Genomic DNA, 23,112 nt, shown 5'->3' on the forward strand with positions numbered 1-23,112 from the left:
TATTTGATCAAAAGGAGTCTATGGGAGACAGGCTTTCCGTAATTCGGAGCTTTCTGGATAACGGGTTTCCGGATAAGGGGTCCGATACCTGTACGAAAGTTTTGTATTCATTCAAACTTCAGTATCGTGACTTTCCTTGGGCCAGGTTGGAGCTGCAGAGTGCCATTGAGTCCTATGGGAGGCTTCCAAAATCATGCAAAGTCTGAAAGTTTTGCCCAGCGTTTACGAGCGCTCAATACGAAAAAGTCGCGACAATATACGAAAAAGTCGTAACAGCCACGAAAAAAATCGCAAAAATACGAAAAAGTCGCAAAATTTTCGTTTCCAATCCGAATTTTTCCCATTCGTATTCGTGGATTAGTAAATCAGCCCCTAAATTTGACCCTATTATTTAGCACTTCAGCTTGTTTTATGCGGCATTACCAATGTGCAATTTGCCATGGTAATGCAATTTGTTTGTCCAATTACAGCCTATCTATTATGACAACTTGCTGCCTTTGAACATTGACAATTTAAATCTATATAACTATATGAGGCATTTTACCCAACTCAGATGTATTATTTTTATACATTTTTAAAATTTATTATGTCCCTTGCTTCTACTTATGTTGTATTAGTACAATTACCATCTTAAACCATATTATTGGTTATGATGATCTGATATATGTTACGCTTATCTACAGCTTATCTATATCTAGAAGTTAAGCTTATCTACCTGTATAGCTACTGAGGGTTCTGTTCAGACACCATATTCTTAGAAACTAATTGGTAACTTATGCAGATGCTCTAAAATTGTATAAGTCAAGTGTGGGGCTTACCACATCATTGCTCTGTGGGATCCACCTCTAATCAGCAGCTCGGGTTTGAAAATTCTGTCATGCGAAAACCTGGATCCAAGCATGTTGAAGGTTACTGGACAGTAACACTGGAATAAGGACCAAATAACAATGTGGAATGTATCCTTCAAAAAGTATTTCTGAGATGTTCAGGTGGTAGCACACATTGAGAGTTATGTAATAACTTGTCTAGTAACCCATAGCAACCAATCAACAAGAAGCATTTACTGGTCAGCTGTTTGAAAACAAACTTCTCATATATTTTAAGGAGTAATAAAATTAGGAACCAGAATAAAGATACAAATGCATTACCAATGTATATATATATATATATATATATATATATATATATATATATATTTATAGTAAATTCTCTATATGTATTGAAACATTTTAGTTTAAACAGTCATATAACAACTGGTTCTTAACTAGCATTCCTTAATTTACTAAACTATAAAAGGTATTAACAGAAAAGTATGGGCAATGCACACTATTTTCCCAATGACTTCCCCCATAGGGTGGAGAATTTGTGGCCACCACTTCTATAGCTGCAAGTTAATGATAAATCCTAATAAAGAACTACATCACCCTAATCAATCTGCTCTGATCAGTGCTTATCTCAGCTTCGACTGGTCATTCAAAATAAGCCCAACTCACTGGATGAGACTACAATAAAATTTGTTTTATTTTCCACACTAGGATATTATATTGTAAAATATTTGGCGAGAGAGTAAGTAATACTCCACATAGGTAGGGAATACCCTTGGCTTAAATTTCTAATATATATATATACAAGGTCAACGCTATTTTCATTATATCCATTGTGTGCAATTTCTAGAGAGTATAAATCTCTAAATAAGCATGTTTTCCAACTCATTAAGGGTACTCATGCAGAGAAAGGTTGTTGCAGGTATACAACCAGGTACCAGTCTGACATATAATGCTACCATGCTGGGCTGCCATTGTATTATATATATTTGTGGAATAGATACAATAGGAAATATGATGCTTTTGTATGCATAGTTTTCATATAATAGTAGGGTTATTATTTCACTCCTTCATTGTTGTCTTTCTTTTGTATGTATATATACACAATTTTGCGCTAACATTAGTATATACTATATCCCTAGATTGATGAATTCATGTTGCCCCCTTTATTGTCCTATCGTAGAGGGAGGATGGTTGGTAACATTGTGACTTCCTCTAGGATGAAAAAACCTAAGAAACAATTCGATACTTCTTTAGGATTGGGAAGACCAGGCATGTATACTTGCTTAGGCTGTACATAATGTTCAAGTGTCATAAAAGGAAAGGAGTTTGTACATCCTGGTACAGGGGATAAGGTTCAATTACAGAGACATTATGATATTTTTGTTGACTTGTCCATGTGGCTTAATTTATGTGGGCGAGATGGCACAGATGATCAAGAAACGCATATCTCAGCATACATCTTCAATTAATTTGGGTAATATCAGTTTGCCAGTTTCAAGACATTTTTTTAGATATGAGACATTCTGCTGATCAATTAAAGTTCATGGTGTTAGAAGGGATTCCATCATTAAAATATGGAGTTGAGCAGAGACTTAAACAGAGAGAAGTATGGTGAATACATAAGCTTAAAGCTGGCCATACATGCACCAATAATATCGTACGAAACCTCGTTTCGTATGATATTCGGTGCGTCTATGGCAAGTCGGCGAGTCGACCGATATCGCAGGAGGCTGCTGATATCGGTCGACTCGCCGATCGGCCAGGTCAAAAGATTTTGATCGGGCACCATAGAAGGCGCCTGAGCAAAATCTGCCGTTAGGGCTGAATTGGCAGAAGGAGGTAGAAATCCTATTGTTTCTACCTCCTTATCTGCCGTTTCAGCCCTGAAGGTTAGTGGCGGGTCTGACGATCTTTCGTGCGACTGATGGTGGCACGAAAGATCGCAGATCGCCACGAGTGTGGCCACCTTAAATCTCTGGCACCATATGGACTGAATAAAGACTATGATCTGTACCTTTTTTGTAATTATATTATCCTATTCTATTTGTTTTTAAGATCTCAACATAGGGTATTGCGAACGCAGTAACATTATGGGGTGGAGGGTACTGTGTATACTGTTGCTAAGATACCATGATGTTGTCACTTCCTGTACCTGGTCTTTTTAAACTTTTGGTATCGACCAGTAGCATTTCATCTTATGCAGAGCTTGATAAAGAGCACTGTGCTTGCCCAAAATGTTGCTGGATAACTGCTAGACATTTGATGGTACATGAGTCTGTATTGCACTTTATTATGGATTGAATAGACTATTTTGCTAATTGAATTAAGGAGAGTGCCACCTATTCTTGTTTATGGATTTTTGTATATGTGGGGATAATACAGAATTTCCCCTGTGAGGCTGTGCACTGCTGCCATTAAAATTGGGAGAGTGCTGCCATATGCTTGTTTTCTATATATAGATGTGAGATCAATAAAATTAGAAACTTGACTGATTGTGTTCACACACTATGTCAGGGTTCCCCAACCCTTTTTTACCAGTGAGCCCCATTTAAATATAAATAAAATGAGCAATTAATGTTAATGGTAGATTAAGAAAGAGAATCTGTAAATTATATCCCACTGATAGGTCCTGAATATATATATATATATATATATATATATAATCAATCAACAAAGCATTCAGTGAAATAAACAACCATTTATTGGCTCAAAATTAAACAAACAATTCATAAAAAGCAAACATACTATACCAAACAATGGATAGGTGCATCCCAGTGCCTCATGGTACCCACTTTCCTAATGCGTTTCGCACCATTGGGTGCTTCATCAGAGGAGGTCAAATAAAATGAGCACCTGCTTTAAGGCCTCTGGGAGCAACATCCGAGGGGTTGGTGAGCAACGTGTTGCTCGAGAGCCACTGGTTGGGAAACACTAATTCTAAGATAGAACTTCACTTCATTACAACTGTATATTCCAACTATAGACCTTACTTATTTGTTCTCATTGTTTTATTTATAATACTTGTACCACTGCTTTTTAAAATACTGCATATTGTGGTGCTATATAAATGAATACAATATAGCTTTTCTTCTTATATAAAACATAACTTTGTGTATTATGTACATTTGTTCTTGCATTAACAGATATTTATGTTTAATTTTCACTGAGCCATTGCTATTTATCTGTCTTTCCCTTGTTGCCCTGGTAATGCTGTACTTTTGGCGGAAATGCTGAATGCATTCTGACCGTGTTACTTAGAGGAAATCCATTAACATTAATGTAAAATCTCCAGTAAACAAAAAACTTTGTGCGGAGCAACACCAACACTGCTGTTAAAAAAATCCTTATTTATTTGTTCAGTCTCTTTATAAAAGCATGTTGTGCCTATACAAAAAAAAAACATACACTTGACGCGTTTCGTGGTATCACACCACTTTTTTCTGTATAGGCACAACATGCTTTTATAAAGAGACTGAATAAATAAATAAATAAGGATTATTTTTTTTTAACAGCAGTGTTGGTGTTGCTCCGCACAAACTTTTTTGTTTGCATACAGATTTGCCGTCTGGGTTCCGGCTGTGCGTGGAGCACACACTGTTTGTCCGGTAAGTGCTCCCGTGATTTCAAATAACTGTAAATATCTCCAGTAAGAAATATATCTACTATATCTATATCTACTAATGTGTCAGAAATAACTTTAAAAAAAGTTTGATAAGCATTGTATGTAATGGATCCATTATTAGCTGTGGGGCAATACAAAGTTGTCAAAGAATCCCCATCATATGACAACTGCAGAATGCAGGGTGGTGTGGGTTAACAACCATTGGGTAGTGTATTTCCTGGAATCTTTGTATAACATTGTGTAGAAAATAGGTTTTTATATTATATACTGCATGTAAATATACACATATGAGATTTTTTTCAGTCATAATTGTTTAAAAAGGTGTCCCATTTATATTTGCATCTCTTCATGTTCAATTTATCATCTGGAAGCCTTCAGTGTGGTAGATTGCCATGCTAACCCTTTTGTACTGTATTGCTGACGAGAACTGGCAATAAAAACACATTCCACCAACAGGTAATTGAGTTAATTATAGATAGCAGGACTGATGTGTCATATTTTGTCAGCTTTGCTAATTACATTTCAAAGGTTGAAAGAGGCATTGAAAAACGGCATTCATGTTTTATTAAGTACACTTCATAGGAAAGGGCAGGGTCATTTCAATTAAGTCACCTCGGTTTGATCTGCTGTGTTTGGTTTCTTCTAAACAAGTATAGAACATTCAGACTGGAGAAGATCTCTAAAGAGGCATATACATTGCACTGCACTGTTCTTTTTCTTTAAATATCTGGTAAAATATGATTTCCCTAAGAGCATTCTTAAATGGTGTATCTGTATTTTTCATTTGAGCTTGGACAACCAAACCTATCTAGAGCTCAGCCAAAGACTGTTTGTTTCCATCAAACATGGTCAAAGGTTTGCTTGGTTTAAAAAGCTGCTGATTCTACCATCAATATGTCAAAAGGGTCAGTCCATGCACAATTTTTATATTTTGAGACTCTAGAACATGTGAACAATTCTAGGAGGGGTTTAAGTCTCCCGGCCTTCTTGAGGTACTCTGGCATAGCTGCAAGAAAATGTGACTTAAGGATGCTTTACCTCCCCAAAAAGTGACCAACTAATGCATATTTATACATATAATTAAAGGGGTCATTTACAGACACACCACCACTGTGCGTGCTTCAAAATGGATGCAATACAGGGCCTATATTAATGCAGCTGAAGTGCTTGCATCCACACCAACTCCTGTATTTCCACATGGGTGCAGTTTGTGTCCATTCTGACGTTAATGAATGGTGCACTAATGTGCCCGTTTACACTTGGGAACCTTGTAGCTGAACACCACACTGAACCTGGCAGAAGGGTGGTTAATCAATCCCTAAGAAAAACTGTTGATTTTTTGGGCAGGTACTTATCTCCTAAGACTTATCTCTAGTAATGAGCGAATCTGTCCCGTTTCGCTTGCGAAACAGCGAAAAAATAAGCGAAACGCAGAAAATGATGTGTGTCAATATAAATTGTCATGAGCATCAAAAGATAATTGCGTGCACCAAAAAAATGACCAGCGCGACAATTGTTTTTGACGCATGCAACAATTTTTTTGATGAGCGTGATTTTATTTCCACCACAAATCCATGCCTGGCAAAAAATCTCACTCATCACTGCTTATCTCTATTGAAGTCTATCCAGATTCATTTCAGTGAGAAAAAGGCTTATCATGTGAAAACTCATGGATGAGATTCAATGGGCCAGATCCAGTTTAGTGAGAAAAAATTATCTCATGTTTTACCACGGGAAAACTCATAAACAAGATTCAATTCAAGGAGAAAAAACTTTTCTCCTTATTCAGTTCCATTTTTTTTCCATAGACAAATAGAGTTTTCAAACCGTAAGATAGGTTTTGCGTAACTGAACTGTATCTCACATTGAATCTCATCCATGGGTTTTCACGTGATAAACCTTTTTCTCACTGCATTGAATCTGGCCCAATGTCAGATGTAATTCAATCCAGAAAAATGTATCTCACATAAAAGCTCTCTTAAAGTCTATTGGAAAAAAATGGAAAGTTTCTTTCACCTCGTATTGAATCTTGTCCATGAGTTTTTAAGTGAAATGGTTTTTCTCACTGAACTGAGTCTGGCCCATTAAATCTCATCCATGAATTGAATCTGTCAGGTAAAAAACTGGAACTAAATTAGGAGAAAAGTTTTTTTGTCCTGAAATTAAATCTCACCCATAAGTTTTCTGGTGATAAAGCAGAAAATAGCATTTTCTCATCAAACTGAATCTGGCTTAGTATATGTAACAGTTCCGGGAGTGGGCAGTGTGCATGTGCCTCACATATTCAAGGTAGATCCGGCACAGAAATCTTCAAGTTATATCAAAATATTTTGTATTGACATGCATAAAATAAACAACATGGGGTGTAAGACAAAACAAAGCTTCTTGTGTTTTGTGGTTCAATACCACATCATTAAAAGCAGCATTAACATTGGCCCAACTATTCATTTTTCATGCTCACTATACAGCCTGTGTAAGTTGTGGAAATGAGATGCTCTGCATTGAAGCAACGATAACATGATACCAAAAGTACTGTCAGTGTCAGATTCCAACTATGTAATTATAGGCCATGTCTTCATGAAAATCATTTTTTTACATTTCATTTAAACCTTGAATTTGACTGTTGTTAACATTTCCATTTTGTTGGGTATTATGTATTAACCCATTAATTTGATGTGATCCATGTAATTATTTCATCAGTTTTGAAAAATGCATTTTAAATGAGATGATGGGACTGGTAATACACAGGTTTAATTAAAATGTGATTATATGCATTGCACTGTCTAACTCCTTTGGCTTATATATTTGTTTTCTGTTCTGGTGTTATATGAAAAAAATAACTTTCTGGCTGCCGTTGTTTTGTTCGGATCATACTTCTCACTCTCAGCTAGATCTCTGCATGTGTTCATTAGTAGTGTATATGCCGCTCAGATTAGGAAGGGAGGATGAAAATCCCATCTTATTTTTAGAACAATAGAACACAAGGGTACAGATCTATTAACACTGGGCAAATTGCCCCAGTGCAGTTACCCATAGCAACCAATCAACAATTAGCTTTGATCAATTTGCTGCAGGTAAAATCTTAAACGCCAGTCTCTGATTGCTGTGGGGACTGCATTGATTCCGATTTGCCAGGGTTAATAAATAAGCCCCAAGGTGTTTTGTTTAGTGCTACTTGCATTGCACAGACAATCAAAACAGCCATTACCCACCGTGAATAGATTGCCATAAGTTCCAAATGGAACTACCAGTTATCACCTGTAGTGTTTGTCAGTGGAAAGCAATTAAGGTTGCCGCCTTTGACCTGAGTAAATACCAAACAAGAGGGCGGCATGACAATATGAGGGGCAGAGAAATGACATATGGGGGGGTCATGACAATTGGGGGCATGTTTGTGCCTTGTGGGGGTGTGGTCATGACATCAGAGGTAGTTATTGGTCACATTGGTTGGGTTTCACAAGCCTAAAGCACAAACATGCAGTTCTGACCCGAACAGGTTAAAAAAAAACTTGAACTGTTCAGGTCAAAATCAAACATGTGGCAAACCTAGAACCAATCCACAGAGGCAAGGTGTATTTTACCGCCACTACAAGCAGGAGTAATCAAATTTCCTAAAAAGGCCGCAATATTCCTGCTAAAAGTGTGCATAGTACAGCAGAATACACATGCCAACAAAGGTTTAAAGTTTAAACTATCTCTCTCTATTAGCAATGGGGTTCCTTCCTGCTAATGCAGTTCAACATGCATCAATATTCCAACACAATTGTGCTCTGCCCCACTACCAGAGCATTCCAGTTCTCTAAAAAAGAAAAATTTAAATGTATTTTTAAAACACTGTTTCTTATAAATATATGTTTCTAGTAGTATGTGCCATTGGATAATCATATATATAGAAACACTGCCATTTTCAAGTCCAATCCTCTGGCACCTTCTTGTGCTCTCACACAAACCAAGGGCACACCTACATGCTAGGTTACATATCTCAATGAATGAACAGAGCTGTGTCTTTTATTCCTGTTTCAGTTAGAGCATTTATTTCCTGTCAGATGATCAGTGAGTGACACACAGAGCATCAAAAATGGTGGCTCATGGCAAAGAGGTTAAGATCAATATTGACTGATAGGTATATACCAATTTATATGATTCTTTGATCTCATTAGGTACAATTTAAAATCTGAACAGCTAAAAAAATCACATTTTGGCAACTGACATCACACCGTTTAATGGAGTTGGCAAATTATATGAAAGGACATCCCACAGATAAAGCTTATTTCCGCAAACCTACTTAGTATTAAAAGTACAACAAAACCCCGGAAAAATGGGATCTCTTACCTAGAATACTTGGGGTACTCAAGACCTGGGGTACTCTGGATGAGAAATATTTTTGTAATTGGGATCTCCATACCATAAGTCCGCTCAAAACATTTAAACACTAAATAAACCCATTCTGATTCTTTTGTCCCCAACAATATAGCATATAGCATCTATGTGTAGGTTTAGTTATTGTCACATTCATCCTACTGGGGCTGTTATAAAAGGGAACTATACATTAACTTAACTGTAAAAAATATTAATTATTTATAACTTTACCTTAAATAATGCAGTTTTGTTTTTTTGTCATAAAAATAGAAAAAAAACACTTTTCGATTTTGTTTCTCACACCCTAACCTTTTATCCATGTTAATGAAATAGCATTAGGCCAGGGGCATATTTGGTATGAGCATATTTTTTTTTTTTTTTAAATGACTCTCATGAGGACACAAGAAATCTAAACAGCAACCACATATGTGCTGTTTAGTTGGCACTGCAAGAATTACAATTCGGCAAATGTCTCTATGCAGCTATAGAAATAAAAAAGAAAGGAATTATACCACTCCTCAATCAAAGGGAAACGTGCTCAGAGTATAAGCAGTTAATTTACATTTATGAATGCCAGTGCCCTAAAATGTACTCAATACATTAAGTATTAATACACCCAAAAACTCCGCACTTCCACATGGCTGCTTCTATGTTCATCGTGCCTTGTGATGCCACATCCAGGGTAGCCCCAGGTTCCCACAGTGGGTTGCATATATAGGTGCATCAGACTTGTGCCCAGTGAATAGGATGCCAACACCATTTTGAGACTGTGCTCTTGCTCTGAAGTGACACAACAACCACTCCAAAAAGATGCAACCTGCTCCTGATTTTCATCAAGTAACAAGCACAACTGCATCCATGTTGATGCATTAGAAGCAAATGTGGTGGACACAGCTGAGTGCAGCAACAATTTTGCTAGAGGTATGTGGGAAAATGCTGCATTATGGGTAAATATATAGTGATATAGGCAATAATTGTGCTTTGCACACTGCACTTGGGTTTGTAAATGGCCTGTTTTAAATTATAAAGTGTAGGTTTTGGCTGCCTAAATAAAATGCCTCACCCATGGAAAAATGTGTGGCACCTTTACCAGGGGTGTAAGTACAGAGGAAGCAGACCCTGCAGTTGCAGGGAAGGCCAGAAGTGTAGAAGGCCCAGTAATTAATGAGCAATTTCAATTTATGTTGGTTGAACTGGTCAACTTAATGTTTTAGGGTTGTATAAAACAGAAATATGAAATATTAAAAAAAAAATTGAAATATGCAGAGGACCTTTAGTAATATAATTAGCAATGTCCTTATACTTTAAAGAGAAATAATGTGAAACACATATACTATGTCCAAGTACATTTACCTGTAAAAGGAATTGGGCTCCAGTATGCAACAAAGGAAAGTATTTTACTATCCTATCCATTCATTCAGTGTGTAGTGTTTGCAAAGGCACGTTCATACCCCTTTACACTGAGCTGAGGAATCTTTAGCATAGTTTTTATCACCCTTCCTTCCCTTTTGCCAAAAATGTAGTGTCGGAGTCACTGCCGCCAATGCCACTTAACGGGCCACAGGGACAATCACTAAACTGCAGAATAAAATCAGTTCTGTGGACCCAAATGATAAGAGCTGCCGATAGATTCCAACTGCACGCTATTAAATATGACTGAGCCTCTAGCATAACAAAGCAGGATTATTATGGTAATGAAGGCGATATTTTATTTTTGCATTTCTCTTGTGGTTATTAACCGGTGAAAATATAAACGTATGCTACATATGGCAGCCTTATTTCATCTCTCATTTGGTCCTGTCATAACTGACTGCTAAATAGAAACAAAGAAAAGAGAGGGGCTAATAGACCAGAGAATCTATTCATGTTTTATTCTGTTACAATAATAAAAGATGTTAAAATATTAATATCAATGCATTTAAAAAGCTCTGGCTCTGTAACCGAGGCTGTCGGGCAAGCTTGATTTATCCAACCCTGAAATCACATCCAGCCAAAAACAAATCCTATTTATTAGTGAACTCAGTCCTTTTAAAGCCTTAGAAAATACTTTTGAGAGCAAATTGTGTGCTCAGCCCAAAGGATAGATAAGGTGACGTTAGAATGAGAAAATCTTGTCCTTCAACACTGGTAAATTTGTTGTAGAGGGATCTGCATATTATTTTCAATGCTTGATACAAATGTCAAGTGCAGGAAAACATTTGATCAAATGCTGCCCTCTAGTGAAATAAGTCCTTATGCCCATATACTGTATATAATCTTTACAATGCTTTGCAATCAGCATTATTGCTTGATATTAACACACATCCATTTAATGGTCTATTTTAATTTACAATAAGCCTTGTGTATCGAATTAGAAGTGGCTTCAGCCACTAATCATGTATTGTACTATTGTCATATCATTATTCAGAAAAGGTTTCTATTGTGTCTTTTCAGTGTACAGCAGCTGCGTATATGTCAGGAGTGAAACATTACATTGAGTGCAAACCTGTACTGAGCACTCTCACGTTCTCAACTTTTGCAGAGTTTAGAGAGACACGTTTTTTTTCCCTAACCATTCATAAAAATGGTATTGTTGAGTTATCATGTAATGTGTTGTCTTTGTGGTTGATATCTGCTCCCTATTCTGAAAGGTCTTGTGAATGTGCATCAGTTTGAATTTCCTGTAAATTATATTGTTATAAACAGTGTTTGGTGACGTCATTAGTTAAAATCGGTGCTTAGTGATGTAATTTGTTTCACATGACACTTGTATATTATAATAAGTACCGGTAATCAAAAATGAAGATATTAGCAGTCACCTTAAAGATCCATGACCTGTATAAAAGCACTTGGCCTTCAGCTTCAGCCTCATGCTTTTATATGGTGATAGAATTCCTTGGTGACTTATATATATTTATATATCCTGTAAATTGCATCCTTATAAATGGTGCTTAGTGATGTCTTTGGTCACATGACCCACTGAAACCTGTGAATTATAATATATAATGTACCACTTGTTAAAAAATATGAGTATAATTCACATCACCTTGGAATTTAATGACCTGTATAAAAGCACTGGGCTTTTATATAGTCATGAAACTTCTTAGTGACTTAAAATATCCTTATATTTTACAATTGGCAATAAATTATTCTCCCTCTTTTTCTCTCTCTCTCTCTCTCTCTCTCTCTCTATATATATATATATATATATATGTGTGTGTGTGTGTGTGTGTGTGTGTTTGCTTGTATGCATGTATAGATAAATTATTGGACCAGCATTCCCTTGAAAACTATATATTCAAATGTATTCCATCACATGTACATGACCAACGTTTCGATCCTCATTAGGACCTTTCTCAAGGATCATTATGAGGACAGATACATTGGACATGTACATGTAAATGTGATGGAATACATTTGCATATTTTTTTCACATAAGGGAGTTCTGCTCCACTCATTTTCCATTATAATCATTTTTGACCTTTGCACTCTGCAATCCACAATTGTGGATTTAGTGGGCAATATATTTATATTGTAGATCTATTGTATAGTTTATATAATGCATATATATCATTTTTGCAGCTGAGTTTAGGAAAAGGACAAACTGTAGAGTTATATTTTTAGACAAACACTTCCACACTCATGATCTTGTAAATCTGCTGAAATTATTGTTGGGTCCTCCCTGAGGAAGGGAAGTGAAGATCCCCCAATATGAAGTGGATGCCATTTACTGTTTGCACGTTATAGCTTCCCCTTTAGAAATTGGTGTGCTTGTTTCTATCCTATTGTATTGAGCTATGCTTCCATTACTTTCAAACTTGTATGGACAGTCAAGCCTTTGACAAACACTTATTTTTACCCTGTTTCTTTCCCCCTTTGCTGTCCCAAATGTTACATATTTTATTATTCCTACTCCTTGGCTACACTGATTTAAATGTTAACTTTGTCATGAAAATAATTGTTTGGAATTTATTGGTGGTATAAAAATTGTAAAATGAATATACATGAGATAACATGTGCATTTGCTAACAAATGTAACCCTATTTATCAGTACTCTCCAAAAAATAAAATGATGGATGAATGTCACAGTGCCAGATTTCTGCTTTTATTTGCCAGCACCTCACTCCAGGAGCACACATGCAGAGACAACAGAACAACTGTGAGTATATTATCATTCCTTGACATATTTATATATGATGACTACTGTGTATAATGTTGGGTTAGTTATCAGGACATTAGGGTTTATTTACAACCATATTCAAAAGTGCAGTCAGGTTTAAACGGATGCAATCGTTGAATGGATGCTATTCATTAAGTGCGCTTGCACTCAAATACACTACTCACACACCTATACAGATGCGCTAAGCACCTTGCACTGTCAAGTCAGTTCCAATGAATGATGCACAAGTGTGCCTAATGATGCACATCACTGCGAGCTCCATCACAATGTGGAGCTGACTTGCACCTAAAGAATCAGATGCAAACGTCACATAAACAGCAACTGCTGGAAATGATGCAATGCCGACTGACAGCAACTTGCATCTGGTCAATCAAAACCAACACAATTTTGCATGCACATTTTGACACATTGGCTGTAATCTTGGCAGGAGAAAATACCTGCACAGCCACAATTATATTTGATTTATTGGGAAAATGCTGCATTGTGAGTAAAAATTTGAAATCGAAATTTGCAATGACCCCAGTAGACTTTGTCTTCCTTAATCTACTGTGGATACTTCCAGCTTCACAGTTTCAACATATTCATTTCATACAGTTCAAGACTGTAGATACAAGGAGTCATTTACAAACTTAAATGCAGAAGCTAAGTGCAATATTAAGTGCAAACCCCATGCTTTTTACGCACAATGCAGCATTTTTCCATCATTCCACCACTGTACTTGCACTTGTACATGAGTTGGACACCATTGCTCTGAAGAAAAACATACGGTTGGTGTAATTTTTGGCGTTCAGCATAATAGTGGTGTCACATGAATCATAGAAACTTGTATATTATAATAAGTAAAGCACCCCCTGTTGTCATCAAAAATAAAAGTATTAGAAGTCACCTTAAAGATCCATGACCTGTATAAAAGCATTTGGCCTTCAGCTTCGGCCTCATGCTTTTATTTGGTCATAGAATTCCTTGATGACTTATAATATTTTACAACAAGGGATACTAGATCACTAGTCATAAATGACCCCTACAGTCTTTTTTGAGATAGTGTATTGCCTAATAGATCTGTTCATAGTAAAGAAAGTGGCATCTGACTGAAGTAAAGTAAAGTGGCATCTGACTTCAGTTTTTGTGAAAATATATTACATATTGGCCAAAAAACATGAATGCATCTTTGTGAGAATCAGTAGAAGTTGTTCATCTCTGAGCTAGTGAAAATGTTTATGAGAAAAAAATCAAAAGGAAGCTTTATTAAATCTATTATGCATGGAAAAAAACAGAATAAACATATGCATGTAACCTAACTTTTCATGAATAGGAAAATTATTCTCTTTTGTGAAAAAATGCTGATTTTGACATGGTGTTAAGAGGGTCACTTTATTGCATTTAATAACAGTCAGGGAAATGTTAAGGGTGGAAAATATAAGGAGCAAATAAGATGTAAAGAAGATCATAAGGGCCATTCTAGGTTATTTGTGCCTGGCATAAAAATGTGGCCCAGAATTTAAAGGAGAAGGAAAGGCTAATAAAGAGTTAATCTCAAGCTGCAAGCATACCTTCAGTTCTCTCAATAGTGCCCTTAAGTCTCCCCATATTTCTCCCGTTCAGATGATCAGAAGCCAAACAGGAAGAAAAAATGCTGAGCTGTGTAAAGAAAGTTCCCATAATGCCTCACTCCTGCACAGACACCCAGACCAAGTGAACATGCTCAGTTAGTTAGACTATGAGTCAGCTTCCTGCTGATTGGCTCAGATCCACATTCCTAAGGTGGGGAGTGAGTTCTTAGCATTCCTGATGGAGGGGGGAGCAGCAGAGAGGAGAGAGCTGAAAGCTGCGTGTCTCTGGCAGAGGAAAACAGACACAACTAATCTTTTGACACGGAACTCAGTGCAGCATTTCTGTGAGTGCTTATGGCTGTATTTACATAGACCTTTCTGATAAAGCTTACTTAGTTTTTACCTTTCCTTCTCCTTTAAGGGTGATGAGCACATCAAGACCCATTTAAAACAACTTCCATCCCCTACAGGGGTCTCCACCCCCCCCCACCTGAACTGCCCCCGCAAATACAGTACTGCTCCCACTGTACCGCATGATAACAGGCAGTAGTAGTGTAATAGGGTTGATGGCCACCATTTCTGGATATTTGGCTTCCTCTCGCAGGCTCTGGTAAAGAAGAGAAATGCCAGAACTAGCCATGCCTTCAAATGTGCATGCTCCTTTGTTAAAAACTTTACCGGCCATCAGAAAAGTGTTCCTGACAGTCAAGAAACTTTTGATAGATATGGAAAATATCCAACTGCAGGGAATTCTTCGGAATTCCCCAGTTTGACGTTTGATAAATCTGCTTCATCATAAATGTTTGTGCATACAAGAGCAGCAGATGTATATAACAGAAAACATGTTAATCTCCTGCTGATTCCCAGCAGTCTTAGCCTGACCTTCAAGAATCTCTACAGAGGTTTCTCATATAGATTTGTTTGTCATTTAAAAACCGCAGTGCACAATGTGCACAAGCACCATGTTTCTACCCACAATGCAGTGTTTTTCTCATGATTTCTGAACTATTGCAGTCGCCAGGGGGAGATGCACCTGACACAATTGTGGGAGAAGCTTTAGAACTGATTCAGTTGCACTTGCACTTTGATGCAAATTGTCCAGTTGGTCATTTCTGTTCAGGCTGCTGTGGGAACCCTTTCACCACTGCCATTGAGCAGAAGCTCCAGTGTTCCCTGGCACCTATAGACACAACTGCATGGAAGTTGCAACAACAGGCAGGAGGAAGGCAATGGTGCAGGGCCCATCTATATGAAAGTGCAAGGAGCTCATCTTGGATGCACATAGCAGGAACACAACTGCACTTATAAATGACCCCTTCAGTGCAGATTTTTTCCATTAAATAGAAGATTGCTACCACTGTCATTGGTAATCACTGTATGTATCAAGGTCGCAGTTATTGACCACTAGAAAGCACACTAAACTGACTAGATTTTACCAAGCGTGTCCTAAAATTGTACCAGAAAATGTCATATATTTATATTGTTTCACCTCTGATAATCTACTACTAAAATTTGTAGAGTTTCTTATTTTTCCAAATCATTCAACTGATCTATAAGTAGTAATATGAGAAGAGGTAAAGAGAAAGAACCATTACTTTGGTCACGTTTCTAAAAAAAAAGGCTGGCACTGTGGGAAGTGCATGGATTTGCCGTTGAACAATAAATGGCATTACACAATTGTATCAGTTTGCCTTTGAAGTGATCAGCAATATCTTGATGTACAGTAGATACATAAATGAGGTGGAGGTTAAAAAATTGTGCATTAAAAAGAGACATTAATGTTTGTTTTCTCATGGAATAATGGAATAATTAAAAGGTAAATGTGTAAATATATTATTATTGTATAAAGGTGTCAGTGACAAATTCCTTCCTGTCTTCCTTCTTTCCATAATTACTTTTGCCCACCAATAGCCATCATAATGTACTTATGTCCTATGGGTTAGCAAACAAATATTATTTAAAAGTGTTTTTAAACCTGCCCTGGGCCTCCTGTTATTGCAAATCTATTTGTCTCACACTAGGACAGTCAAAGGAAAAACTGGACTCCTGTCATTCAATTTGACTGAAAACTGAAAAAAATTGCTTTTTTTTTCTCGATTGGGATTTTTAGAGATTTTAAGTCACATAACTAACATTGTTTTCAAGATTTGCTATGTGTCAAAAAGGCTTAAAAAATAAAATCCGACAATTCACCAGCTAAAACTTGCCGAGATCATGTAGAAGTCAATGGACGAGGTCCCTTCCGTTTCCTTGAAGATCCTTCTTCTTTCCTTCTTTCTTTATAGGTTTTGGATTTTTGCAGTGGAAAATCAAAATAGTCACGGTTGTTGACTTTTTCTCTCGTGGACTTTTCATATCAGATTATTTTAGTAATTTGATGGGTGAAAGTTTGAACTCACCATTAGATTAATATGTTTTTAAAAAATCCCATAGGAATAAATATTGTGCGTGAGTTTTTATGTACTAAGCTCTAAACTCACATTTTCATAACTCTTCCCCTTAATATGTGCTATAATTGACAAAGAATCTGTTTAAAATCCCTTAGCACTAAGCACTTTGAATACTCTACAACAATCGTTATACAGGAATGGGATCCGTTAACTGCAAACCCATTATCCAGAAAGTTCCAAATTACAGGAAGACTATACCCCATTGACTATTTAAAGCAAACAGATTTTCAGATTTTTAAAAATTATTTCCTTCCTCTGTAATAATACAACTTAGCTGCTTGAGTTCATATTGGAGGCAAAACAACCCTACTGGGTTTAATTAATGTTTAAATGATTTTTAGCCGAATTAAGGTATGGAGATCCAAATTATTAAAAGACTCTTTTTCTGGAAAACCTCAGGTCCAGAACATTCTGGATAAAAGGTATTATACCTGTACCTGCGACATACAGTATATGAGTATATATTGTCCTAAACCCTAATGGAACAAAACTCTTCCACCTATTTATGTACATGGCTTAAATGGCCGCCTTAGCGATGCATAGGGGTTCATTTAGACATAAGTAAAGAGCACTAAGGTGTGCAAAAACATGTCCCTTCTGTCCAGGGCCTGGCTGCACTCTGCACAGATTTTTTTTTTAGGTAGGGGTTTCCCTTTGTCACATTTTGCACAGTTTTGCTCCTGGCCCTGTAGGTTGTAAATGGTTCCCTTGTGCGCACAGCACTGCACTCTTACCTTGTGCTATCAAAGGTACAAGTTGATGCAAGGTGCAGAGCTCACGAACTGTAGTGGGCACAGGGGGGTGGCTTATCAATGCTTGAATTGGGGAATCCAAAAGTATTTACAGTAATTCAGTCTGTTTTTGGATTTATTTTAATCAAAGCTGATAAATGTGTCAAATCCCAGATGAGAGATGCAATTGGTATTGTAGATTGTAAGCTCTACGGGGCAGGGACCTCCTTCATCTTGTGTTTCTGACTCTTATTGCAACTGTACCTTGTATTTATTTGTATTTATTGTTGTACTTTGTATTTATCCATTATCTTTAACCCCCCTGTCTGTATTAATGAATTCTACTGTACAGCACTGCGTACATAAGTAGCGCTTTATAAATAAAGATATACATACATACATACATACATTTCCCTATTGCCTTAAAGAGCAATGGGATTAAGTGACGGAGAATAACTGAGCACATAGTTTTTTCTCCGCAGAAGATGCAGTCATGTGAGATTTGATATATATACAAAACTCATAATTGCTGAGAATTAATGCTACATTATAGCTGTACTCTGGCCTATATTTCTTTGTCTTAAATTACAGGCCTTTGTTTCGAATTACTCCCATATGTGACAACAGTTGCCAATCTCTAGAGTTTTTTGCAATGTTTTTGCTAAACATTTACACATTTTCACTTAAACCATGCGTCTGGATAAGTCGGTAAGTCACTGTTCCTGTCTATTGGCTTGAAAAGATTGATGTCACACCTAATGAGTTACAGTTACTATTAGATCATTATTTTAGCCGTGATAAACAATGCCATTATAGGGCATATGCAGCCAACAAAATATTGGTAGTGCAGAAAATTTCCTAGAGTAAATGATAGAGGGCTTCAAAAATACATGGCTGTTGGTATTAATACTGTACATATAGGGCAAGGCTGATGCAGGGACTGAGTTGATCATCAGAGTCAGAAGGGATTTTTGCAATACCTGAGGCAAACTGAATAATTCTTCTTTAAAGATCTACACAATCAGAATTGCACTTTCCACCTGCTACTGATAAAAAGGAGAAACCCAGAGAACTACCATTCTGCAGGGATCACCTTTGTTTGCCATAGTAAAGTTTGGCGGTAAGTCACAGATCCAGATTCAGATAATGTAAAGCAGTAATATTTAGAGCACATAGGGTAGAGGGTCTTTTTCACTGTTTGTACTAGCTCTTCATATCTCCCTTTATCCCAATGACCACCCACAGTTGCCAATACAATCAATTGATATTTATAGAGTTTGCACTAAACAGTTTCACAGTAGCACAATGTTATCATCAGACCCACAGATGCTCCAAAACACAACACACCAAGAAAAAGCAAGCACAATTTAGGATTACACAGGAAGGATTGGGAGAAAGGCTTATCCAAGTGTTTCAATCACATGGTTTGGAAGGGTAAATTATCAATCTGCCCCTTTTAAAACAGAAGAGATTAAAATTGCCCATACATGGACCCAGAACAGATCTATCCAGCCACTAAGCGTGTGTGCCGAATGTTGAGTTGTGCTCACCACTACATTTAAACCATTAGGCAGGGGTGCAATGAGACTGTGACCTCAAAATTCATATACACACACAAGATCCTCTGTACTCATTATCAGTATATATAAGACATTTAGATATTCTGAGCATTAAGCTACTTAGAAATGCCCATCTCTTTTGTCTGTGTAGTGTTTAACAGCAGCAGAGAAGTTGGTTTTGTTAATGTTCAATGCTATGCAACACTGCTGACATTACATTACAGAGTCCATCAAGTTCAACCCTTCCAAGTAAACCCATTAGAAGGCACCTTCTACAGCAAGCCAGAAAGTATCATAGTCACTATGGTTTCAATATAGCCATATGAGCAGAGCTGGCAGTCTTACAGCTTGTGAAATAAAGGCTACAGCCAAAGCTTTCTGTGTGTGTGGGCCAAGACTTTACAGTCTGTTTCTCAAATTTCTGGTCAGGGCCTCACCTAATAGTATAAAATGTAGCAGTGAGCATAGCTTTGCCTTTGCTATATTTTTTACAGGAGCAGTGGCCAGCTCCATGTTGTAGCTCCCACCCTTCCCAGCTGCAGTCAGGTGATCCCAGTGGAGCCAATAAAAGGGCAACCATTTGGGGGTTTAACCTTGAAAGCAAGTAAGTTGCAGGTAAAACTCAGTCCCTTTGTTAAATGTATATTGAAGCAGTAGAATTCTTTATGAATCAGATAAATGTGAGTGTAGGACTGGCCAGACCAGGGATGACTTTGATGTAGTTGGCCAGCTTGAAGTATATTGCAATATATGGACCAACAATCCCTGTCAACGGCATTTCTTGGTGGCTTAATGCTTAATGCTTAATATTATTGTCCTATATATAGCCAATGGGTGAGTGCAGAGGATCTCTTTCCTATGTATATGAATGCTGAAGTATGTTTATTAGGGATCTCTTTTAGTAAGCTTGAGTTCATAAATGCTCACATTTGGTCGCACAGTCTGGCTAAGTTAAACTTTACTGCCCTACCCTCTGGGGCTGATTTATTCCTACCTAATTACTTTGGATTGCATATAAAGAAAATGAATATAACATGTTACAAAGGGGTCATGCTATTTACGTTATTACAAGAAATATTTTAGCATATTTAGGTAAGATGAGTGATATACATCCTGTAAAACATAAAATATATTTCTCATGTAAGTGTGTTAAGAATACCTGAAGTGCTATAATTTGCCGGTAATTTTTAGATTATGTAGCCTTAATAATTCTATGCATTTAGATGCAAACATACAAGAATACACAAACATGTCACAAATCAATTTCAGACATTCAGGATGATAATAAGAATCACAGTAGGAAACCACTGTGCAATTTTCATTTGCTTGAAGTATGAAATATAAAGATTGAACATTCATTTATTTAATTTAAATTTTCAGTTAGATAATGTATTTACTGTTCTTATTATATTTTTAGCACAACCGTGTAAAACTGATAAAGTTCTGTTAGGTTGTGCCACCTCATATCTTGTTATTTGAACTTTGGATAGATGCCTTATTGTCATGTGCATTCTGCACCTTTAAAGGAACAGTAACACCATAAAATGAATGTGTATAAAAGTAATTAAAATATCATGTACTGTTGCTCTGCACTGGTAAAAGTTGTGTATTTGCTTCAGAAGGCTACTATAGTTTATATAAATACTCTGCTGTGTAGCCATGGAGGCAGCCATTCAATGGAGAAAATCCACATAGCAGATAACAGATAGAACACTATTATATTCTACAGAGCTTATCTGTTATCTGCTATGTAACCTGTGCCTTTTCTCCTTTTTTCAAGCTTGAATGGCTGCCCCCATGGCTACACAGCAGCTTATTATATAAACTATAGTAGTGTTACTGTAGAAAACACACCCGTTTTACCATTGCAGGGCAACAGTCCGTTATATTTTAATTACTTTAAAGCTCTTTCATTTTTTGGTGTTACTGTTCCTTTAATACTGTTTAAGGGGTTGTTCTGTTTCAGAGGGGCACAGCAGATGAACAAAAGTAATCTGATTATAAAAACAGGAAATAGGAAGTGAGAAAATAGGAAATGGATTTAAAGGGATCATTTACTGATTACATTGGAAGGCACTCTGCCATCTACTTTCTTTGAATTGCTGCAGGTATCTGAGACTCAATACTGTAAATACAGCTCTATGACCCCTAATATAAAAAGGCTTTTGAACGGAAATATTGAGGATGCAGCATGAGAATGAAAGAATGGTGAAGAAGATTGAGACAAGAGTATAAGTGGTGAAGGAGTGGTGGGATAGAAAGAAATGGAAAATAGAAATAGAGATGGTTTAAATTTTTAGAATTGTTTTGACACCAATAAGGATTAATTATACCTTAGTTGGGATCAAGTACAAGGTACTGTTTTATTATTACAGAAAATAAAGAAATAATTTTTTAAATTTGAGTTACTTGATTAAAATAGAGTCCATGAGAGATGGTTGTCCTGTAATTCAAAGCTTTCTGTATTGTTTTTATAGACCCAGTCTAAAGCTGGCCATACACGCACCGATAATATCGTACGAAACCTTGTTTCATACGATATTCGGTGCGTGTATGGTAAGTCGGTGAGTCGACCAATATCGCAGGAGGCTGGATCGGCCAGGTTAAAAGATTTTGATTGGGCGCCATAGAATCTGCCTTCTGGGCTGAATCGACAAAAGGAGGTAGAAATCCTATTGTTTCTACCTCCTTATCTGCCGTTTCAGCCCTGAAGGTTAGTGGCCAATTGTACGATCTTTCGTGCAACCAATGGTCACACGAAAGATCGGAAATCGCCACGTGTGTGGCCACCTTAATTAAAAATGTTGCTTGCAAGGCTGTATTTAAATCTGATGCTACCCTAGGACCCAGACCTAAATGTGCCCCCTGGTTGGCCATGCATGATGTCACCTCCACACTTCGCAGCTGCGTACCCCTTCACCCCCTCTGTCTCTGGATTTTCACAGAAACTCTCCGGCGGCAGGTGGGGGGACTTTTAATTTTTTTTCCAAAAAAACAAAATCTATTATATAGGCACCCGAGGGCCTCCCCCCAAAAACTTGCACCCTAGGCACAGGCTCTCGAGTGCCTATTTATAAATATGCCCCTGGTCGATTTATTCCATAGATTCTTTCCAAGATCCAAATATCATTAAGTTTTAAGTACATTTTTATACAATTCTTTCTTTTTAGGACAGTCAGAACTCTAATAATAGTCATTCCTAATATTTTCCTGTATGCACGGTCCTATCACATTCTGTAACAGCGCCTTTACTTCTGTACGGCACTACAAAAGATGCTGTGTACAACACAAAAGCCGTGCTCCCAGAACTCTCATATTGCACTGGCTGCAACAAAAACATTTTGTCGAGAGGATCAGAAATCAGAAACATAATTCAATCACCTACAAAAGGAACACATCAAAAATAAAGAAAATTACTCCCTTCTCTTATAGCAGTCTTGAGATTGTAATTGCCAGATTTTAATGTCACTGTCATATTTAGAGGCAATGGAGGTGCAGTATGCGCTTCTTTGTGAATAACTAATGTTCATGAAAGACGTTTCTTACAAAGAAAACCTGCAGCAGAAAAAGCCTATGGATTCCAGGCTCGGCGGTGCTCCAAAATATCCAATTAACTATTGCATCCACAGTGTCACACTGCGCCTTCAGAACTTTTAGTAGGTTATAGTTATTACAGAGCCATGTATGCATCCATTCTACTGACTTAACTGACTTTATTACCCATGCAATACAAAAGCTAGTCTTGTTTGATATAGCGAAAACATTAAACTTGACATTTATCCTCACAATCCCTAGCCAAATCGAATATGGCAGGTTTTATCTGGAAGTAAGTTGCATTTCACATTAAATAATTAC

At 37.0% G+C, this 23,112-nt stretch overlaps 1 long non-coding RNA gene across 1 annotated transcript; it reads left to right on the forward strand.

Annotated features, from left to right (window-relative positions):
* The first annotated feature begins 8,509 nt into the window (after nt 1–8,509).
* LOC116410217 lies at nt 8,510–15,680 on the forward strand. Its single transcript, XR_004222181.1, has 3 exons — nt 8,510–8,572; nt 12,839–12,946; nt 15,638–15,680. It is a non-coding gene; the product is annotated as an uncharacterized LOC116410217 (long non-coding RNA).
* The last annotated feature ends 7,432 nt before the right edge of the window (nt 15,681–23,112 follow it).

The sequence above is a fragment of the Xenopus tropicalis genome, chromosome 4, assembly GCF_000004195.4.
Source record: "Xenopus tropicalis strain Nigerian chromosome 4, UCB_Xtro_10.0, whole genome shotgun sequence".
Taxonomy (NCBI): Eukaryota; Metazoa; Chordata; class Amphibia; order Anura; family Pipidae; genus Xenopus; species Xenopus tropicalis.